Source organism: Primulina tabacum, unplaced genomic scaffold (assembly GCF_025594145.1).
Source record: "Primulina tabacum isolate GXHZ01 unplaced genomic scaffold, ASM2559414v2 Contig436, whole genome shotgun sequence".
Classification (NCBI taxonomy): domain Eukaryota; kingdom Viridiplantae; phylum Streptophyta; class Magnoliopsida; order Lamiales; family Gesneriaceae; genus Primulina; species Primulina tabacum.
In genome coordinates this window covers 15,874-37,238 of record NW_027459748.1, presented here as the reverse complement: position 1 = coordinate 37,238, position 21,365 = coordinate 15,874, and the positions used below count along the sequence as shown (strand labels likewise).

At 33.0% G+C, this 21,365-nt stretch overlaps 2 long non-coding RNA genes across 2 annotated transcripts in view; both read right to left on the bottom strand.

The window, feature by feature from the left end:
• LOC142534249 (uncharacterized) overlaps positions 1-21,365 on the bottom strand; it is a 52,561-nt gene that overhangs the window by 16,092 nt on the left and 15,104 nt on the right. The window lies entirely within an intron of this gene.
• LOC142534246 (uncharacterized) lies at positions 7,350-8,372 on the bottom strand. Its single transcript, XR_012816939.1, has 3 exons — positions 8,249-8,372; positions 7,743-7,952; positions 7,350-7,616 (listed from the first exon to the last, which is right to left on the bottom strand). It is a non-coding gene; the product is annotated as an uncharacterized LOC142534246 (long non-coding RNA).

Genomic DNA, 21,365 nt, shown 5'->3' with positions numbered 1-21,365 from the left:
TAATTACAAATTTAACTTTAGTTATTAAATAGTTCTTTATTAAATTTCTGTAATGTGTATCCTATATTGTCCTTGTCTGATGACTAGTATAATTTCATTGATTATTTCGCATGTTCAATGATGTCATAGGTAGATAATTGCTGAAGTAGACGAACGTGAAGTAATAGGGTACCATTTTTCTATGCATTCTAACCGTAGTCGTATCCAAGAAATTAGCGAAGTCTTTGGCCGGTTCAATGAAGGAAAACCGGTCCGGAATTAGACCGATACCAAAGTAAAACAACGTATTTTATTTCATCGATTTCTTAAAGTGCAACAATAATAGCTCATATATAACTTCATAGTTTACAATGATTGACGCAGTAAATGTTTTGTGTAATTTCACAGGTTTTGTATTTTGGTGAAGTAATTGATGCGAATGACTTCGTTGTTATGAAACTATGATGAAGTAAATATATTTTATACCTTCGCCATAGTTGTTATTTGTTGAAATATTTGGTATTTTGTTACTTCACAATTTACATTTATTGACGAAGTAGTCAATTTAAAAGACTGCATTTTTTTTTGTATTATAATGAAGTATTTAATAAAGAACGACTTCACAATTATTGAGTTGTGGTGAAGTAAATTCTTTCTTTGACTTCGACAAAATTTTAATATGACGAATTATTTTGTTTTTTATTACTTCATCATTTAGTTTATTGTTGAATTAAATAATCATATTTTATTGCAACACAATTTTAATTTAACGAAGTAATTCTTGATCATCACCGCACTAATTTAATAAAGTAGTGAAGTAAAAACATATTTTTCACTTTATAAAAATAATTTAAGTAATATACAATAATACCACCATACACACACACATATAACTTAAAATATTCATTTGATTCATAAATTATCCATCTAAAAATGATGAAAATCCACGAATCCACAAGTTTATCTACCAATCCACGAGTATATATCCACAAATACACCAGTATTATCCAAAAATATATACAAAAAGCCAAATGTGTGTATCCACAAGTATATCCTAACATGCACAATGACAAACCAAAGATTTAGCACAACGCACAGGATCTATTTAAGCACCTACATAAGAGTAGACGAATTCGCTCCATTCACTTCTTGCTTCATCATATTGAGATTGGTTGCACTATTTGTAACGCCCCAGATTCGAATACTGTCCTCACTGTACCAAGACGAGTCTTTACAGCGTGCTTATGTCCTCACTCACACGCACCATAGAAAACTTCCCAGGGGTCACCCATCCCAAAATTGCCTCAAGTCAAGCATGCTTAACTTTGGAGTTATTATGTGATGAGCTACCGAAAAAAAGATACACATTCTTGATATGAGTAGTACCAATCAAATCTTTTAAGCCCTCCTCAACTGCACAGTCTCATACCTGAACAGTTTCGGAATCCCTCTCCTTCCGATGTAAGATCGGTTCATTCATGTTCCTTCCGCCTAGAAGCCTGTCAGGAGCCGCTCATTGTCCGTGCAACCTCATAGCACCGGCGATCACCCCCCGCCCTCTTCGGCCCTAGGCCTCACATGCCCACCAGCTTCCGCTTGGTTCATCCTCGAACCACACCGTACTAGGAGAGGTCGGCTCTGATACCAACTGTAACTGTGATTAGGGCTGGCAAAAATCAGAAAATTCCCGACCCTTCCCGACTTTCGACCCGGGCCCGACCCGAAATTTTCCCAACCCGAATGGTCGGGATTTTTCCCCACCCGCTCAGAATCGGGAAAGGGATCGGGAATATAGGATATACCCGACGGGATTCCCAACCCGACCCGAATATATTAATAAATTTAAAGATTTAATTTTATTTGAAAAATAGACTAAAATACTAATTTTATTTATTGAATTAAAATATATTTTTTTAAATTTAATAAATTTAATCTATACATAATATTTATACTTATTTGGGTTATTTTATATATATTTAAGATTTTATTAACTTATATGTATATATTCTTAAATTAGTTAGTCATATTAGTAGTTAGAGAACAAATGGAAAACGAAAAGAAATTTAAAAAAAAAATCAAGAATAGTATAGAATGTATCTTTGTCCACCCATCATTTGCTTTTAAGATATATGAAAAATATTGTTTCGCTTAGGTATATTTTAGTAATTTACTTCAAATACAATCATAATACTAAAACGTTTTAGTAATTTTATATTTATATTAGGTATATTTTACAATGAAAAGCTACATTTGATTTTATCCGTCAAAAAAAAAAAAGACATAAATGAATCTTATTAATTTGATTTGATTAAAAAAATATTAAATTTTATACTTAAAATATATATTTTTATAAATATAAATCGGATCAAAATCTAGGTCATATTAAAAAGTGCAAATATTTAAAACATTCTTCAAATTTAATTTCTCATATCTAACAACAATAATAATAAAATGAAATGATGAAAATAAAAAATGAACAGAATGAATGACTCACTATTTTAATTTTCCATTAATGATTTATCTTAATTTCAATGTTAATGTGAAACTAGTAATATTTAAAATTGTAACTCATTTTTAAATTCGGGTATTTTGTACTTGAGGATATTTAAGGAATTCTTTTATGAAATATAATTCTTAGGTTATGACATGAAGTTGATGATAGAAGATGATCAATAATAGTTTCCACTATATCAAGCTGAGATCGAGGTAAGTGGGCTTTTGCTATGTATTTCTTTGTAACTTAAACTTTGTATAAGTATTTCATGACATGCGTGTATGTGTGTCAAATCATTTTCGAAAAATGCTATTATATATTTTATAAAATCTCGATCGATGAACGATATGTTCCTTCTATTTCTGATGTTCTTTGATTCCGCTGAATTCATTCAAAAATCCTGATAAGTGTTGTTTGATACATCTGATTCTGTGTTGCACTGTTATGATTCGAGTGGGATATAGAACGACGATTGTAAATTCTATATGGCCCCCATCAGTGGGTATAAAATTGTGTTATGGCCCCATCAGTGGGTATAAAATTGTGTTCTGTATGGCCCCCATCAGTGGGTATAAAACTGTGTTTTGGCCTCACCCCTTAGAGGACTAACATATGGGGGATAATTTGACCATGGAAAACGAGATGATTAACAGTGTTTTCGTTTGTTCTGATTTGTTCTGTTCTGAACTGTCTGATAATCTCTGTTTCGCATTTAGATTCCGATTCTGATCTGATATGATATACTACGTTTTGAAAATCAGTTTGCAATATGGGTTTTAAATTATATTTATATGTACTTGTGGTAATCGATCATCCCCCACTTGCTGAGTGTTTTCCAAAACACTCATCCATTATTTCCCTCCTCAGATAAGAATGAAAAGGAACTTGAAAAGGAAGAGCATACATAATCTTGGGCTGATGAAAAAGGAGACATTTAGAAGTGCTACTATTATTTGATTTTTGTTGTCTCTATGATGATAAGTTTTAGCTTCCGCTGATGTATTTGGTTATGTTTTGTACTTTGGGATGTAAGAACAAATTTCGTCATGAAATAATAAACTGGTTTTTGGTTAAATTCTATACTATGAGGTTTGTTGTTTTTGAATTTTATTTGAAAACAACGCCGATGCCGCTCTCCCAGGTTCGGAGCGTGACAATAACGCCCCAGATTCGACGATTGTCCTCACTATACAAAGACGAGTCTTTCCAGCGTGCTTATGTCCTCACTCACACGTACCCTAGGAAACTTCCCAGAGGGTCACCCATCCCAAAATTGCCCCAAGTCAAGCACACTTAACTTTGGAGTTCTTAAGTGATGAGCTACCGAAAAGAAGATGCACATTCTTGATATGAGTAGTACCATTCAAATCTTTTAAGCCCTCCTCAACTGTACAGTCTCATACCTGAACAGTTTCTCAATCCCTCTCCTTCCGATGTAAGATCAGTTCATTCATGTTCCCTCCGCCTAGAAGCCTCCCAGGAGCCGCTCATTGTCCGAGCAACCTCATAGCACCGGTGATGACCCCCCGCTCTCTTCGGCCTCGGGCCTCACACTATTGGTTCTTGATTGATCATGCAGACTGAAATGTAAAAAGTAAGTTCAAGATGCATTAGATTAATTAATAAGATCATTCATCCAAAAAAATGACAATATCTACAAATCCACAAAAATTTATTGTTTCTTCTCCGGTCCAGAGGGTACCTAGCAGAAATCTTCGGGTTTGAATTTAAGCTATTTATAGTTGATAAGATTCAAAGTAAAATATAAGGACAATAAAATCAAAATTTAAGTAGTGTACAAATGAAATAACTTTTACGACAGTGGGGATTTAAATGTTCTGCAAATGGTTATGCCATATTTAGAGGACAGTGTCATTTCCATGTGAACATTCTTACAAGGAGAAGTCAAAAGGTAAGAGAGGGGACGGCTACAGCTAAAGCATTTAAATGTAAAAAAACAAAGTTAATATCGAAAGTGACAAATTCTGTAAATTTATTTTTGCTCACTTTTTTGCAATATGAAACAATTCCTTAACCCTAATCAACAGTAGACCCGATCACTCACTAATCATATATCATATACACCACTGTCACAAATAAAGACCAAATCATATGCATATAAACAACAAAACTAGGCATATCATAAACAACAAAATAAAGGGCAAAACAAACAAAAAATATTTTAAGAAATAATTTAAATTGCATTTATCGCTACCAACAGAAAATAAATTACAAAAAATTTAATAAAACGATAACATAATGATTGCAGTTATTTAGGAAAAAACATATTCTGAATAAAAAATGTTTTGAAAAATTAAAAACACGTTCTTCATTAATATTATAAAATATAAATATAATATTAATGAGGATGATAATAGTAATAATAAAAAATGCAAAAAAGAAAATAATAATAATATTAACAACAACAATAATAATAATTAAAAAGCATGTGATTTCCATCTTTTGCTCGATTAAAAAAAGTATGTTTCTTTATTTTTGTATATTTTTAGTAAAATAAAAAAAATTATATCAACATCTTTTGGTAGATAAAAGGGTAAGGAAGAATCATGTTTATATTTTTGAAAGAATGACTGACATTATCAAATAATATCATTAACATTGGGGATTTGATTCATAAATTATCCATCTAAAAATGATGAAAATCCACGAATCCACAAGTATATATCCACAAATCCACAAGTATAACCCAAAAATATATCCACAAAATCAAATGTGAATATCCAAAAGTATTTCCTAACATACACAATGACGAACCAAAGATTTATCCCAACGCACACAATCCATTTAAGCACCTACATAAGAGTAGACGAATTCGCTCCATTCACTTCTGACTTCATCATATTGAGATCGGTTGTAACATTGGTTCTTGATTGATCCTGCAAACTGAAAGGTAAAAAATACAAGATGCATTAGATTAATATGATCATTCATCCCAAAAAAATGACAATATCCACAAACCCACAAGAATTTATTGTTTCTTCTCCGGTCCAGAGGGTACCTAGCAGAAATCTTCGGGTTTGAATTTAAGCTATTTATAGTTGATAATATTACAAGTAAAATATAAGGACAATAATATCAAAATTTAAGTAGTGTACAAATGAAAAATCTTTTACAACAGTGAGGATTTAAATGTTTTGCAAATGTTTATGCCATATTTAGAGGACAATGTCGTTTTCACGTGAACATTCTTACAAGGAGAAGTCAAAAGGTGAGAGAGGGGACGGCTACAGCTAAAGCATTTAAATGTAAAAAAACAAAAACAAAAGCTAATATCGAAATTGACAAATTTTATAAACTTATTTTTGCTCACTTTTCTGCAATATGAAACAATTCCTTAACCCTAATCAACAGTAGACCCGATCACGCACTAATCATATATCATACAGCCCACTGTCACAAATAAAGATCAAATTGTACGCATATAAACAACAAAACTAACATATCATAAACAACAAAATAAAGGGCAAAACAACATATCAATTATCATAAAATGCATATTGTCATATGCATATATATCCCAACGGAAACAAATTATCACAACCATTAATTCTAATAGCACAAATTCCAGAATTAATAATCATATAGATTTCATGTGCACATATCTCAATGGCACCAATTTATCTCAATAATAAACCAGAGCATATCATAAAGAAGAAACTTATCATCTTCTCCAACTGTGGATTTTCATATTCAACTATCTCTTTCACGTACCTCATCACACAATATCCACATTCAACAGAACCGCTTTGTTTTTTATTACCCTATATATAATGAAATTGAAAAGTTAATTCAACAATCACAATCCAAATAATAAGAACTATACATTCATGTCTTCATACATGGGCACAATTCACACAGTCAATTGTTTAAAACATGACCTTTGAGAAATACCATTCGAGGTATTGTATATTTTTACCCCACTACATTTTAAAAGGTAAAAAATTAATTTTTTTTCATATTTATAAGTGAATGCATTCAAAATCAACCTAATCTACTATTTACTTGGTCACTATAGTTTTCCATCCATCCTCTCGGTTTCTGTTAGCCATAGAGTCAAATAAATATATCATATTTTTATTTTCATTGATGATAGTTAAGATCCAATGGTACCTGCAAAAATGAAAATACAGCATTGATTAGTATTAGTAGAAGTCATTAAATACGCCACCACGTGGAACATGGTGAATCATGATATTTGGACCTCTTTCTGATAATATTGTACCATACGCCACCACGTTTTCACGTTGTTTTACAGCTAGTTTACATTTTTTCCCTTTTAAGAACAATAAGATATTTTATATATAAATGTATGATTGTGGAAAAAAATTTGACTTGATATCAAGAAATACAGAACCTTCATATTTGAAGTGTCGCATTCATAAACTTTTTTCACATCATCTGACAGTTTTGGGTCTTTGATGTATGAGCACTTGTTTGATGCTGCAGTCTCGGAAGTTCGATCATTGATGACGGGCATAAAACTAGCAAGTTGAGCCTTCAATTTCTCCAATTATGCCTTTAAACTCTTAGTCTTTTCCAATTGTTCTTTGAAGTTTTAGACCATAGCTTTTGGGACTGATTCCCTCTTCTTTCTTGGAGTTTTAAAGAAGACTTGAGGCTTTATAAAACCTCCCACTCCTCGAACCTTTCCATAGCGTTCTTGGCTTCCTAAGGCAGTGGTTAGCACATCATTCATTCCAGAAGATTTGAATACTCTTTTGACTTTTTTCAAACAAAACATCCTACAATTACAGACATAACAAATCAATCCAAAAACCACAGTTTTATTTATCTAGTCAATATAGAGATTGAATAAAACTAAACATTTACAATTTTTTCAGCGACTTATGATGTCTCCACATTTGTTATGTTGCCAGATTTGTTTTCCCAGGCTTTACGCCAAAGCATCGCTCTATCAACTTCTTCATCTTCACCAATTATGTTTTTCTTTCTCTACCATTCCAAAATTTATCAGCTTAAGAACATGAAGAACTTGATGAAAATGACAAATAGAATGCTCTATAGCTTACCGATTCAGCCTCCAAGCCGATGTAACCCTTGCGAGACATTTTGTTGTGATATTTACAATGCATGGTCCTTTTTTTTGTTTTTCGTGAGTAACCTACATCATTGTGTTCTTCAGTTAAGTATGGAAATTATTAATTCTTAAAGAAAACATGAAAATTCTTAAAGTACCTCCCATGATGGATCTAGTCTCTTAAAGAAAAAAATGAAAACTTTAAAGTACCTCCCATGATGGATCTAGTCTCGCATCCACAAATGGTTTCCAATATGCTATTGGGAGCTGATATTGACTTGGTGGAGAAATCAAATTTTCAGGATTTTTTCTATTAAGCCAAACAAAGCTGCTAGTCAATTTGTTTTTGAAATCTCGCCAATTTTGAGCTGTTGAACTCATCATAGCAAACTCCCTTTGTGGCGTTAGTTCGAAGACATTCTGCAACAAAAAATATTAGTTGGTACTATTTCATATCGTATATACATACATGTTCAAATTAAAATACATATATGTTCAAATTAATATTTACATAAAATTTCGATAAAAAATATGCATATGATGCCTAAGATTAAAATCAGCCTATTACTCTAATCAACCAAGATCATCAAAATAGCACGAAGTATAGAAAAAAATATGTATTAAGGTAGCAAATTCTGAAATTACACATTATTGTATATGTAATCAATCCTTGATTAAAAATTCAAATGAACAACAAAATTTAATCTTGTACTTACCGAGATCCCTTCCCACACTTTTTGTTTTATGTTTTCTGGAACATTAGGTCAGGGCTTTATATTGTTTGGAACCATGGATCTAGCAATAGAGCCAATGTATGATTGTAAAGCGCTTCCATTTGCATTGTATGTTGGCCTCCCTATGTCTTCGCAATCAATCTTCGTTTTTTTTCCCCATCTTACAGGTGCAGTTAGTTTACCCATCAATATAGGTCACCTCTTCATTCTTCTGACATCTACAGGACGTTCTTGTTTATCAGTAAGTCCATGCAGCTCTGCATCAGTTACTCCAACCAGCCTATCATCATTTAATTCTTGTAGCTCCTCAAATTCTTTTTTTTTTCTCCTCATTTTTGTGACCCATTATGATCTCCGCTACATAAGAACAAGAATGAAACCAATATTAAAATCTACACAATAACATGGATAATTAAAATATCACAAACATAACATAAATAAATAATAATAATAACAAAAATATAAACATGACATAAATAATAACAATAAGACAAATATATATATATATATATAAACATTACATAAATAATAACAATAAAAAACATGACAAAAGTGCATAACATAATTTTTTAAAGTAGATAACATGTCTTTTCTTGTCCCTAAATAAACATGACATAAAAGTACAAATCATCATTTTTTCTTGTTCGTTTCCCAGACACCCTCGTTTTCTGATTTAAAGTAGCTTTCATGAACAGGAATACAATGAGTATCAACATCATCAATTGGTCTAGACTCAAGAATAGTACTAGTCCAACCATCATCATCTCTCTCATTACATCTATTTGGCACTAGGAGCACAATAGACCATCTTTTTTAATGGGTCGTCAATATAAAAGAATTGATTGACTTGACTTGCAAGGAAAATTCATCATTCTTGTGCCATCGTTTGTTCATATTGACCAAGGTAAAACCACATTCATCATTGTTGATTACTCCTTTGTCGTTTGAAACCGACGCACACCTGAAAAGATGAACTTGAAATTGATGATAGTCTAATTCTCATATTTCTTCAATCACTCCATAGAAAGACACATCAGCCATTAGAGGATTCTTATCTTTGGCACTATAGACAAGCATGGTGCTGGCAACTAGAGAAACCCCATTGTTTTGGCAAACTCTCTCACCATCCCGCGCCTTTGTTTGGTATAATTACCATTTATCACATAACTACTATACTTAATGACATTCGCACGTGGTCCATGAGCCACCCATGTCAATGTCGATGTTGTTCCACCATTGTATCTGTCTATTTCACTGACATGCATTCGATTTGAATAGGGTGATTAAAATAGTAGTTACAACTTGTTCAGTGCAAAATGCATGAAAAAGATTTTTGCATCCACCTAACCTTTGCACGAAATCAGTCAATGAACCTCTTATTGTGAGCATCTTGTATCCATCTTTCATATGTTTTTTTTTTCGAAAACATTGACTTCAAGAAGGTTTTAGGTTCACTATGGAAATATTTATATATAAATTTTTGTCAGACACTAGATATTGACAATTACAGTGTGCAAAATAATAAATTAACGCGGTACACTTACATTATGTAGTAGATACTTCTCCCGTATTTTCCAGCACAGTCAAATGTGCTTTTTGTAGATCAACTTATTGCACTATAATTGGTGATTTGCATGCTAAGAATCCAGGAACGTTTGTTTTGGGGTCTCGATTTGATTGAGGGACAACAACATGATCAAGATCATTGACATATTCCGAACAAAACTCAATTGCTTCTTCGGCTGAATATCTCTGAACAATGCAACCTTCGGAATGTTTTTGACTGCCTACATAACTCTTAAGCACTTTCATGCATCTTTCGAACGGATACATATACCGGAAATAAATTGGTCCGCATAATCCGACTTCTCGAACAAGATGGACTGTTAAGTGAAGCATGACATCGAAGATAGAAAGCCGGAAAATACTGCTCTAATAAGCATAGCGTAACAACCAAGTCAAATTGCAGCTTATCTAACTTGGCTACATCTATAACCTTGTAACAAATATCTTTGAAGAATGAGCATAATCTTATGATGGCATATCTAACATGTTTTGGTAGTGCATCACGGATGAGTATTGGTAGGAAATGCTGCATTAGAACATGACAATCATGAGATTTCAAGTCTGTCAACTTCAGCTCAGACATGCACACAAGATTCTTCATGTTCGATCAGAAACCTTCAGGAACATTTATATCCATTAACGACTGACTGACTTGTAACATTTCTTTTTTTGTGAATGAGCATGCGGCAGGAGGAAGATATGTTCTTTTTTCACCAAATTTAGGGGCCAATTCAGGCCCAACTCCTATTTGAACCATGTCCAACCTAGCTGCCACATTGTCCTTAGTTTTTCCTTTAACATTCATCAAAGTATTAATGAGGGATTCGAAGACATTTTTCTCAATGTGCATCACATCGAGACAATTCCTACCAGGCGAGTGTTTCCAATAAGGAAGATTGAAAAAAAGTGACTTCTTTTTCCAACATTTTCTGAAATCTGTTGCTCCGAAATCTTTTTCTTCTATACTATCTTCCACATTATTCCCCTTTGCATTCATTTTATTTTTACCTTTTTAGCACTAATCTTCTTTCCAAACTCACACCTTATGTCTGAAATCTTGCCAAACAAGGTAACTCCAGATAATGGTGTAGATGCTTCTCCATGTTTTTCCATGTCATTGAACTCATTATTTTGCCTCTGATAAGGATGAAACCGTGGTAGGAATCGTCTATGACAAACAAATGACATTTTCTTCCCATTTTCCAAATGCTTTGCATAAGTATCTTCTCCACATACTGGACATACATAATAACCATGTGTAGTACATCCACTAAGGTTACCATAGGCAGGAAAGTCATTGATGGTCCATAATAAGACTGCTTTAAGAGTGAAAAATTGTCTTCGGTAAGCATCATATACGCCATCAACTTCTTCCCACAATCATTGCAAATCTTCAATTAGCACCTCGAGATTACATCTATATCATTTCCTGGCTGTTTAAGCCTTGAAATGAGCATGGTTAGCATGATGAATTTCCTCTTCATACACATATTTGGAGGCAGTTTATAGGTGGCCAACATGATTGGCCAGCAACTGTACCGACTACTAAGGTTGCTATAAAGATTAATGCCATCAGCTGCAAGTGCTAAAGATTTCTTGGCTCACTTCCAAATTCGGGCCACATATGATCCACCAACTTCCAAGATGGTGAATCAGATGGATGACGTAACTGACCAGCAAATCATGTGGTTTCTGCATGCCACGTTAAATTTTTGAGGTCTCTAAAGATTTAAACATGCGCTTAAATCTTGGTTATGGGAGGGAAATACCACATCACCTTAGCATGAACAACTTTCTTCTCAACGTTCTTTTTGGTTAGCTTCCACCTCGGCAATCCACATTTAGGGCAACTTACATAGTCTATATATTGCTTCCTATAAAGGATGCAATCATTGGAACGAGCATGAATCTTTTCATGACTCAACGCCAAACAACTCAATGTCTTTTTTACATCATACATTTTGGATGGCAGATTGTGATTATCTGGCAACATATCCCCAAAATCCATTAGTAGATCTGAAAATAGAGCATCACTCATCCCATGCCTTGCTTTGGTATTGTACAGTTTCACAAATGCACTCAAATTTGTGTAACGTTTACATCCACTGTACAACGGTTTCTCTGCTTCCTCCAAAAATTTCATTAACGCTTCTGGATTTTCTGTATAATTATCATATGCTGCCTCACACATATTAGCGGTTTCAAAGCCGTCATGATAATTATCAATTGGCTCTTGGTTGGTACTCAATTACAATCACTCCCCCAAATTCTATAGAGGCTCCCTTATCCTATTTTGGACCCCTTTTCCAGAAGTGGCCCTGTCCTTACCTTTTTGTACGTAGATTTAAGGATGTAAATGAACCAAGCCGCTCGTGAGTTATTCGAAGCTCGAATCGATAAAAGCTCATTTAATAATGTTCGTTAAGATAAACGAACCAAGTTCAAACTTTACAATGCGGCTCGTTAGCTCATGAACATGTTCGTTGATAGGCTCATGAGTCAGTTCATAGATAAAAAAAAAATAGTTTTGATATTTGATTTATAGATTTTACATTTTACTTATGAAAATATAGAAAAATCGATTAAAGTCATTTATTAGAATAAAATTACAAATTTAATAAGAAAATTATATTTTTCTCTAAATATATAATTTAATTTTCAATTAATTTAATAAATATTTAAATTTATATTTATTACGTTTGCTTAGGCTCGATAAATCTCAAATAAGCTTATGAATCATGAATATATTCATTAAATAAAGTTCGAGCTCAGATCGATTATAAACGAGTCAAACTAAAACATTCATAGTTCGACTCAATCACATCCATGCCTGGATTCATAGGCACCACACATGTTTTCTTTTCAAGGTTTCGAGAGCATTCATTCAAGCTAAAGGATGCGTAAGGACACAAATTTCTAGTCCTTTGGAAAATTATATTGCTCTAAAAATCGGCCTAGGCACACTATGCGGCAACCGACCGCCTAGAAAAAGCGCTAGTCAGCTTGTTTCCTAGGAAGTGTTAGGCGATCCTAGGCGGCTTTAGGCATGCTTTTATTTTAAAAAAAAATTGGCCTTTTAATTTAAAATTAAAAATCCAATTAAAAATGAAATGTAATGTTTTATAGGTTCTAAACAAAGTCTAACAAGAAATGTGATTTGTTGGTTTGTCCTAATATATCTAACTTCATCTTCATATGCGATCTAGAGTGAGAAAACTTCACGAAGATGATTTTGCATCTGAAAAATGGAGGATCACAATGATAATATTGAGTTAATTTAAACAATGATTAATATTATAAATAAGAAATTGCATCTTATTTTTTTATTAAGTCATGTTATCTCCACCTATATCAATCAGTGATTTAATAGCTTAAAATAAAAATAAAATTTAAAAAAATTTAGAGATATTAATATATAATGTCACTAAATATTATGAAAACTAATTTAAAAAACCGTTTCGGCGGCCACCTAGGCGGCTAGGTGCTAGGCGATAGGTAGCCGCTCGTTTACCGTTTTTTAAAATACTGAAAAATTATAAATGAAATTTCAATGTTTTGGTAAATTGTTGGGGATCGATTTAGAGTTTGGGGAGGGGGTGTGAGTGAATAAACTCGTTCCTTTCTTTGATGTTTTTGCAAAGGTGCTAGAATCCTGCAGATCACAATAACTTGTGCGGAAACGATCTGATGGTTTAAGGTGAAAATAATAAAACAGTAGGCAGTTGACAGTAGTTGTTTCTGGAAGTTCGAAGATGAAATCTTCTACTTCTCCCCTTCTTCTGTTTCCAAAAGGTATCACTAAAAGACTTTGGTTTTTAGAGTATAACTCTTGTACACACCCACTTCACTAGGACTTACCCTTCGCCTACCGAAACTCTTAGTTTCACACACAATATAATGAATATAACAAGGTTCTGGAAAAGACTTTTTTCCATATTACAAACTCTTCTCAATAAGATGTAATAAGGTGAATAGCTTGTGAAGAGATAAAGAAACAGCAGCACGAGACGATCTCAGAAGATCAGATATCTGCTATAAAGTGTGTGCTGCTTTTCTGTATATTGAGCTTGAAGATAAAGAGTAATTCTTGATTGCTCAAAACAACGTTGGAATGATAGACAGATAATGTGTTCCTTGTTTATAATAATCGTTGTTTTCTATATTGGATTGATCATTTAATATATAGAAACATTGAATCCAACGTCTATAAACAAAACAGTTTCTTTGACTCTGGGTGAATCAGCTTTATCACCTAAAAAAGGTCCTGTAGAAAGCTTCAGAATAATCAATCTTTGTTTTATACCAAAAAAAGTAAAGCGTGTTAAATGTCTCCGTAAAGCATTAAATGGTGCAATTAATACTAGCACTAAGTAAGGTAACGGTAACATTAAGACTTGTAACGATCAAACGAAAGACGTTAAGTTCTGCTTCTGCTTAGGCTACATTCTGCTTCTGCTTAGGCTACATTCTGCTTCAGTTTTTGCTAACCGTTAAGTTTAGCTAAGAAATACTCGATAAGTACTACTTCTGTTTTAGCGATACGAGTGCTTCTGCTATTTATATTTTCCTCTGTTTTTACTATCATCACCTACTGGTTTTGACTCTCATCACCACAATTAAAGTAAGTCTAACATAAATAATAATTTTGCTACTGAGTTCACCATATTCAGAATAAGAAAATCTAATCGTTTGTGTAGGATTAATAGAATTTAATTAAATTGTTATATGTATAAATTATGATATTTTTATGTGTTAACCTTATTAAATATTTATAAAAATTTGAAAAATAAATTTAAACCATTTTCCATTTTTTCATGCAACTATAGTATTTTATGGTGCCCAATTGATTGTTTTTTGTCCTTTTGTTGGGGCGAACATGCTTTTTTTTTTTTTTTGGTCTCCGATCTTTCCAATATGTCTATTTCTAGTGTCCAATTGATTTTTTTGTCCTCTTGTTGGGTAGAACATGTTCCTCTTGTCGTTATTGTATTAACTTGAGTCTTCCAACGTGTTTATATCCTCACTCCCACGATCATGAGAAACTTCACAAGGGTTACCTATCTTAAAATTGCCCCAAATCAAACATTTTTAGTTTTGGAGTCATATGTGATGAACTATTTTCATTGTATCAACACGATCTTTCCAGTATGTTTATGTCACCACTCCTAGAAATTGTCTCAAGTCAAACATTCTTTGAAGTCTTATGTGATGAACTCTTGAAACTAAGATGTATCTTGAGATATAAATATTACTAATAAACTAGTTTGAACTATACAGCCTGATACTTGCACAGTCTACACTCTCATACATGCACGGTTTTGGAATCTCATTCATTGTTGGACGAGGTATACCCCTATTTATTTGTTTAACAACATTGTTTTTATTCAATTAAAACATTTATTTAAAAAGGGTCAAATAGAAATTTTTTTTATAAAAATTATTTTTTAAATGCTTTTTAATATGTGTGAACAGACAAACCTAAATCAGTGTAAATCGTCAAATTATTTTTTGTGTAATAACTAATAAATTGATATTTTTAATTTATTAATTCATTTCTACTGATATATAAATTATTGTTACTAACCAAACATTTTTAACATGTTGACATTAGCACTCAACAAAAAGAAAAAAAGAAAAAAGAAAATAAAGATCAACTTATTGAGTTAAGATAAAATTTTAGCGATGTTCCATTCAAAAGCATGGCTTTTCTGAATGTTTATCGAATAATTCCATTCACATATTTCTGAATGTTTATCGAATAATATCATTAACATTGGGAAAGTTTTCTGAATGTACCGAGGAAATTATATTTTAATAAACTGACACATTTTCGTTTCGGTCTTTTTGTTGTGAAAAGTAAAAATTTATGGTAAAAAGTAAAAATCTCAAACTCTCAAAATTTACCAAACTACACACTTTATAATATTTTTCTCATCTACTCAATTGTGAATTTCTTCACAAATGGTGAGGCTATTTATAGAATTTCTTTACAAATAATCCAAAAATAAAATACATCATTACCTACATCAGCACACACTAATTTTCAATATTTACAACTCTTATTTCAACATTCAAATATTCAATACACACATTTTAAATATTATTTTCAACATTTAATATATTATTTTCAACACTCCCCCTTGTGATGATGATCATGATACGAAGATGTCTTCATACTGCCTCGTTAAAAACCTTACTAGGAAAAACCCATTGGGATAAAAATCATAGTAAGGGAAAAAGAGTGCAGTCACGTAAGCTTCCCCCTCATGTTGACACGAACAATTCTTCACAAATTTCGTAGATTGCGCATTCCCAATATTATATGTGCTTTCTGAATATTGACGTAGGAAGTGCCTTTGTGAAGAGATCTGATGAGTTTTCACTTGATTGAATGTGACGAACATCAATACATTTATTTTCTCTAGCTCTTTGGTGAATGCGAAGAACTTAGGAGAAATATGTTTAGTTCTGTCGCTTTTTATGTATCCCTCTTTCATTTGAGCAACACATGCAGCATTATCTTCATATAGTATCACAGGCTTCTCGTCGAATGATAATCCGCATGAGATTTGGATATGTTGGGTCATTGATTTTAACCACACACATTCACGGCTTGCTTCATATAGTGCAATAATCTCGGCATGGTTTGATGAAGTTGTTACGAGTGTTTGTTTCTGTGAACGCCAAGAAATTGCAGTGCCTCCACGAGTAAATACATATCCAGTTTGAGAACGTGCCTTGTGTGGATCAGATAAGTATCCAGCATCAGCATAACCAATTATACTTGGATTAGCATCTTTTGAATATAAAAGTCCCAAGTCTGTCGTTCCTCGTAGATAACGGAATATATGTTTAATTCCGTTTCAGTGTCTCTTTTTTGGATATGTGCTAAATCTTGCCAACAAATTTACGGCAAAAGATATATCAGTGCCTTGTACAATTTGTAAGATACATAAGGGCACCGATAGCACTTAGATATGGTACTTCTGGACCAAGAATATCTTCATCATCTTCACATGGATGGAATGGATCATTTTCTATGTTTAATTATCTAACAACCATTGGAGTACTTAAAGGATTTAATTTATCCATATTAAAAACGTTTAAAAGATCTTTTCTGTATAATTTGTCTGGTGAACAAACATTCCACATTCTGTTTGTTCAATTTGTAAACCCAGACAATACTTGGTTTTTCCAAGATCCTTCATTTCAAATTCTTCCTTCAGTATGACACAACTTCTTGAATTTCCTTATTTGTTCCAATGAGTGTTTAAATCATCAACATAGACAGCAATAATTACGCATCCGGATGTTGTTTTCTTAATGAAAACACAAGGCATATTGAATTAGTTACATATCCCTTTTCATCAAGTGATCACTTAGCCGATTAACCACTTCGGCCGGATTGCTTTAACCCATATACGATCTTTGTAATTTCACATAATAACATTCTCTGGTTTTGAACTTTGTGCTTCAGGCATCTTAAATCCTTCAGGGATTTTCATATATATATTACTATCAAGTGAATCCATTTAAGTAAGCTGTAACAACATCCATAAGACGCATTTCTAAATGTTCAGATACCGCCAAGCTAATCAAATACCGAAACGGAATTGCATCCATCACGGAGAATACGTTTCTTCATAATCATTTCCAGACCTTTGAGAAAAACCTTGTGCAACAAGTTGAGCTTTATATCTTACTATTTCATTTTTCCTCATTTCGCTTTCGAATAAAAACCCATTTGTATCCAACAGGTTTTACACCTTCAGGGGTAAGGACTATAGTCCAAAAACATTACGTTTATTTAACGAATCCAATTCAACCTGGATGGCTTCTTTCCATTTTATCCAATCATGCCGATTTTACATTCACCAAAAGATTTGGTTCGTAATCTTCATTATCATTTATGATGTCGATTGCCACATTATAAAAAATAATATCTCAATTTCTTCTATATCTTTTCGGTTCCATATTTTCCAGTATTAATATAATTGATAGAGATTTCATGATTCTCGTCAGTTTGTGGTTCTGACAGAACATTTTCATCATCATGTGTTTCTTCAGGAACATCATTCTCTATTTTGTGATCATCAAGTGTTTCTTCAGGAACATCATTCTTTATTTTGTGATCATCGTGTTTCTCTATGAATTTTTTTTTCGAAGATTTTTATCCTTGGAACCGACTGGCCTTCCACGCTTCAGCGTTTAATGACAGCATGAGTATTTTCAATTTGTTTTTCTTCGGAATTTCAATTCAGCAGGGGCATTGCAGCATGTATATATGATTTAGTTACCCCTTTTGTGTCTGCAAATGCATCTGGTATTTGATTTGCTATTATTTGCCAGTGCAAAATTTGCTGTACATCTTTTTCACATTGTTTTGTTCTTGGATCCAGATGTAACAATGATGATACATACCATGTAATTTTCTTTTCGGTATGTTTTTGTTCTCCCGCTAACATTGGAAAGATTTCCTCATTAAAATGACAATCAGCAAAACGTGCTGTGAACACATCGCCTGTCTGAGGTTCAAGATATCGAATGATTGATGGACTATCATAACCGATATAAATTCCAACCTTTCTCTGAGGTCCCATTTTCTTTCGTTGCGGTGGTGCAATAGGCACATAAACCATACATCCAAAAAATTCTCAGATGAGAAATGTCTGGTTCTTTACCAAATGCAAGCTGCAATGGGGAGTATTTATGATATGCACTTGGTCTGATGCGAATTAATGAGCAGCATGTAAAATTGCATGTCCCCATATAGAAATAGGGAGCTTTGTTTTCATAATCATTGGTCTAGCAATCATTTGCAGACGTTTAATCAATGATTCAGCCAATCCATTCTGTGTATGTACATGAGCAACAGGATGCTCAACAATGATTCCCATAGACATACAATATCATTGAAAAGTCTGGGAAGTAAATTCACCAGCATTATCAAGTCTAATTTTCTAGATTGTATAATCGGAAAATTGATTCCTCAATTTTATTATTTGAGCAAGTAATCTTGCAAATGCAACATTTCGAGTTGACAATAAACATACATGTGACCATCTGCTGGAGGCATCAATTAATACCATAAAGTATCTGAATGGTCCACGTGGTTGATGGATTGGTCCACAAATATCACCCTGAATACGTTCAAGAAACATTGGTGATTCATTTGGATTTGGGCTGGCGATGGTCTTATAATAAGTTTTCCAAGAGAACATGTTTTACATTGAAACTTATTATTCTGAAAGATCTTCTGGTCTTTCAGTGGATGACCATGTGTATTTTCTATAATTCTTCGCATCATTGTTGAACCAGGATGTCCTAATCGATCATGCCAATTGGTTAATAGTGAAGAATTATCTACCACCAGGTTTGATTCAATGGGACTTATATGTGTATAATGCAATCCAGTAGGGAGCATTGGTAGTTTTTCAATCACATATTTCTTTCCTGATTTATATGTGATAAGACCATATATTTCTCATTCCCTTCATTCAGTGTTTGAGTATCATACCCATGGGAATATATAGCATTAAAACCCAACAAATTTCTTTCGAGTGTGGTAATATAAAGCATCATTGATCAAAAATTGTTGTACCATTAGGTAACAAAAATTGTGGCCTTTACCCACATCCTTCAATCAAGTCTACAGGACCTGATATTGTATTCACCGTTGTTTTTGTTGGTTTTAGTTCCAAGAAATATCTTTTATCTCGGAGGATAGTGTGCGTTGTACCACTATCGGGTAGGCAACTTCACTTTACTCATAGCATTTCCATATTGAACTTCAAAAAAAAATATGCAATGAAATAAGATTACTGACAATACATAGGTAAATATAACACATATCATAATTGTACATAAAACATTATTATATGAATACATGAAAATAAATTATTGTACATTTATATTCTACCATTATATTGTTCATTTCAGAGAAATCATTGAGAAAATCTGTAGCATCAATATTGTTTATTTCTATCCCACCAACATATTGATCATTTCCAGAGAATCATTCATAAAATCACAGCATCAAAATGAGTTGAATCACTCAAACGGTCACTGCGTTCAGTGAAGTTGGTCTCTTTTCTTTCCCCTTTATCGATTCTTTATAGAGCTTGCAAAGGTGCTCAGGGCTCGACAAATACGGACCAATGTCCTGGAGTGCCGCATCTGAAACAAGAACTTTCAATTTTTTCGAGTGATTTCATTAACACTCATGTTCTCATGATGCCTTTTCTGTGGATGGTTTGTGACGCCCTTTTGAGATGAGTTATAAAAATAACTATCTCTATTGTTTTCAAAACCACGGCCTCGACCACGACCACGGCCAATTCCACGTCCACGACCACGACCACGTCCTCGACCTCGACCAAAACCTTGTCTTTGAATTTGATTTTGGTTTCCAGGTTTAAATTCATTTTTACTCACAGCATTTACTTCTGGAAATGCTGTTGATCCAGTGGGTCGGGACTGATGATTTCTCATTAATAGCTCATTGTTCTTTTCCGCCACAAGAAGACAGGCGATGAGTTCAGAATATCTCGCAAATCCACGCACTCTATATTGTTGCTGTAAAGTTATATTTGATGCGTGAAACGTGGAAAATGTTTTTTCAAGCATTTCCGATTCTGTAACCTCATGTCCACAAAATTTTAGCTGCGAGATTATTCGATACATCGCTGAATTATAATCACTGACTTTCTTAAAATCTTGGAATCTTAACATTTCCATTCATACGGGCGGTCGGAAGTATAACTTCCTTATATGTTCAAATCTTTCTTTCAATCCTTTCCACAGAGCCATGATCTTTTTCGATAGATATTCACATTTTAAACCTCATCGAGATGTCGACGCAAAAATATTATAGCTTTTGCTTTTCTTGTGATGAAGATATACCATTTTCTTTAATGGTCTCGCTTAGACCCAATGACTCAATATGCATTTCTACATCGAGAGTCCATGGCATATAATTTTTCCCGTGATGTCGAGCGCAACAAATTCGAGCTTTGTCAAATTTGACATGGTGGTACTAAAAAAAATTACGATGCATTTTATAGTTAATGAATATTGCAATACAAAGTAATGGATAAACAACAAATACAAGCATTTGTAAAAATAAGAAAACACACGAGGAGGATATTCTCCATAAATACAAGACTCGTGAGTATGATAACCAAAATAATTAAAAATAACCTTGAGAAAGCCATCTTCTTTTTTCTTCGAAAAATTTGATAAATAATTTTTAGAGAAGAAGAGAAGTTGGAGTGATGAATGTTTTGAGATCATATTTATAGGGCAAAAACTAGCCGTTTTGTTACCATTTATGACCGTTGGTGTACAAAAAATAAAGTATGTATTTGTATAATTTTATGGTTAATATGATGTATATAATATTAGTCATGTTTAAATAATTATGTATATCATATCATATTATTATATGATGTGTCATAAGTTATTTTGTTTAAAAACCTTATAGGCTTTTATACTTGTCGTATCCCTTACCGGGAGTGTGGGATGTCGTCTTAAC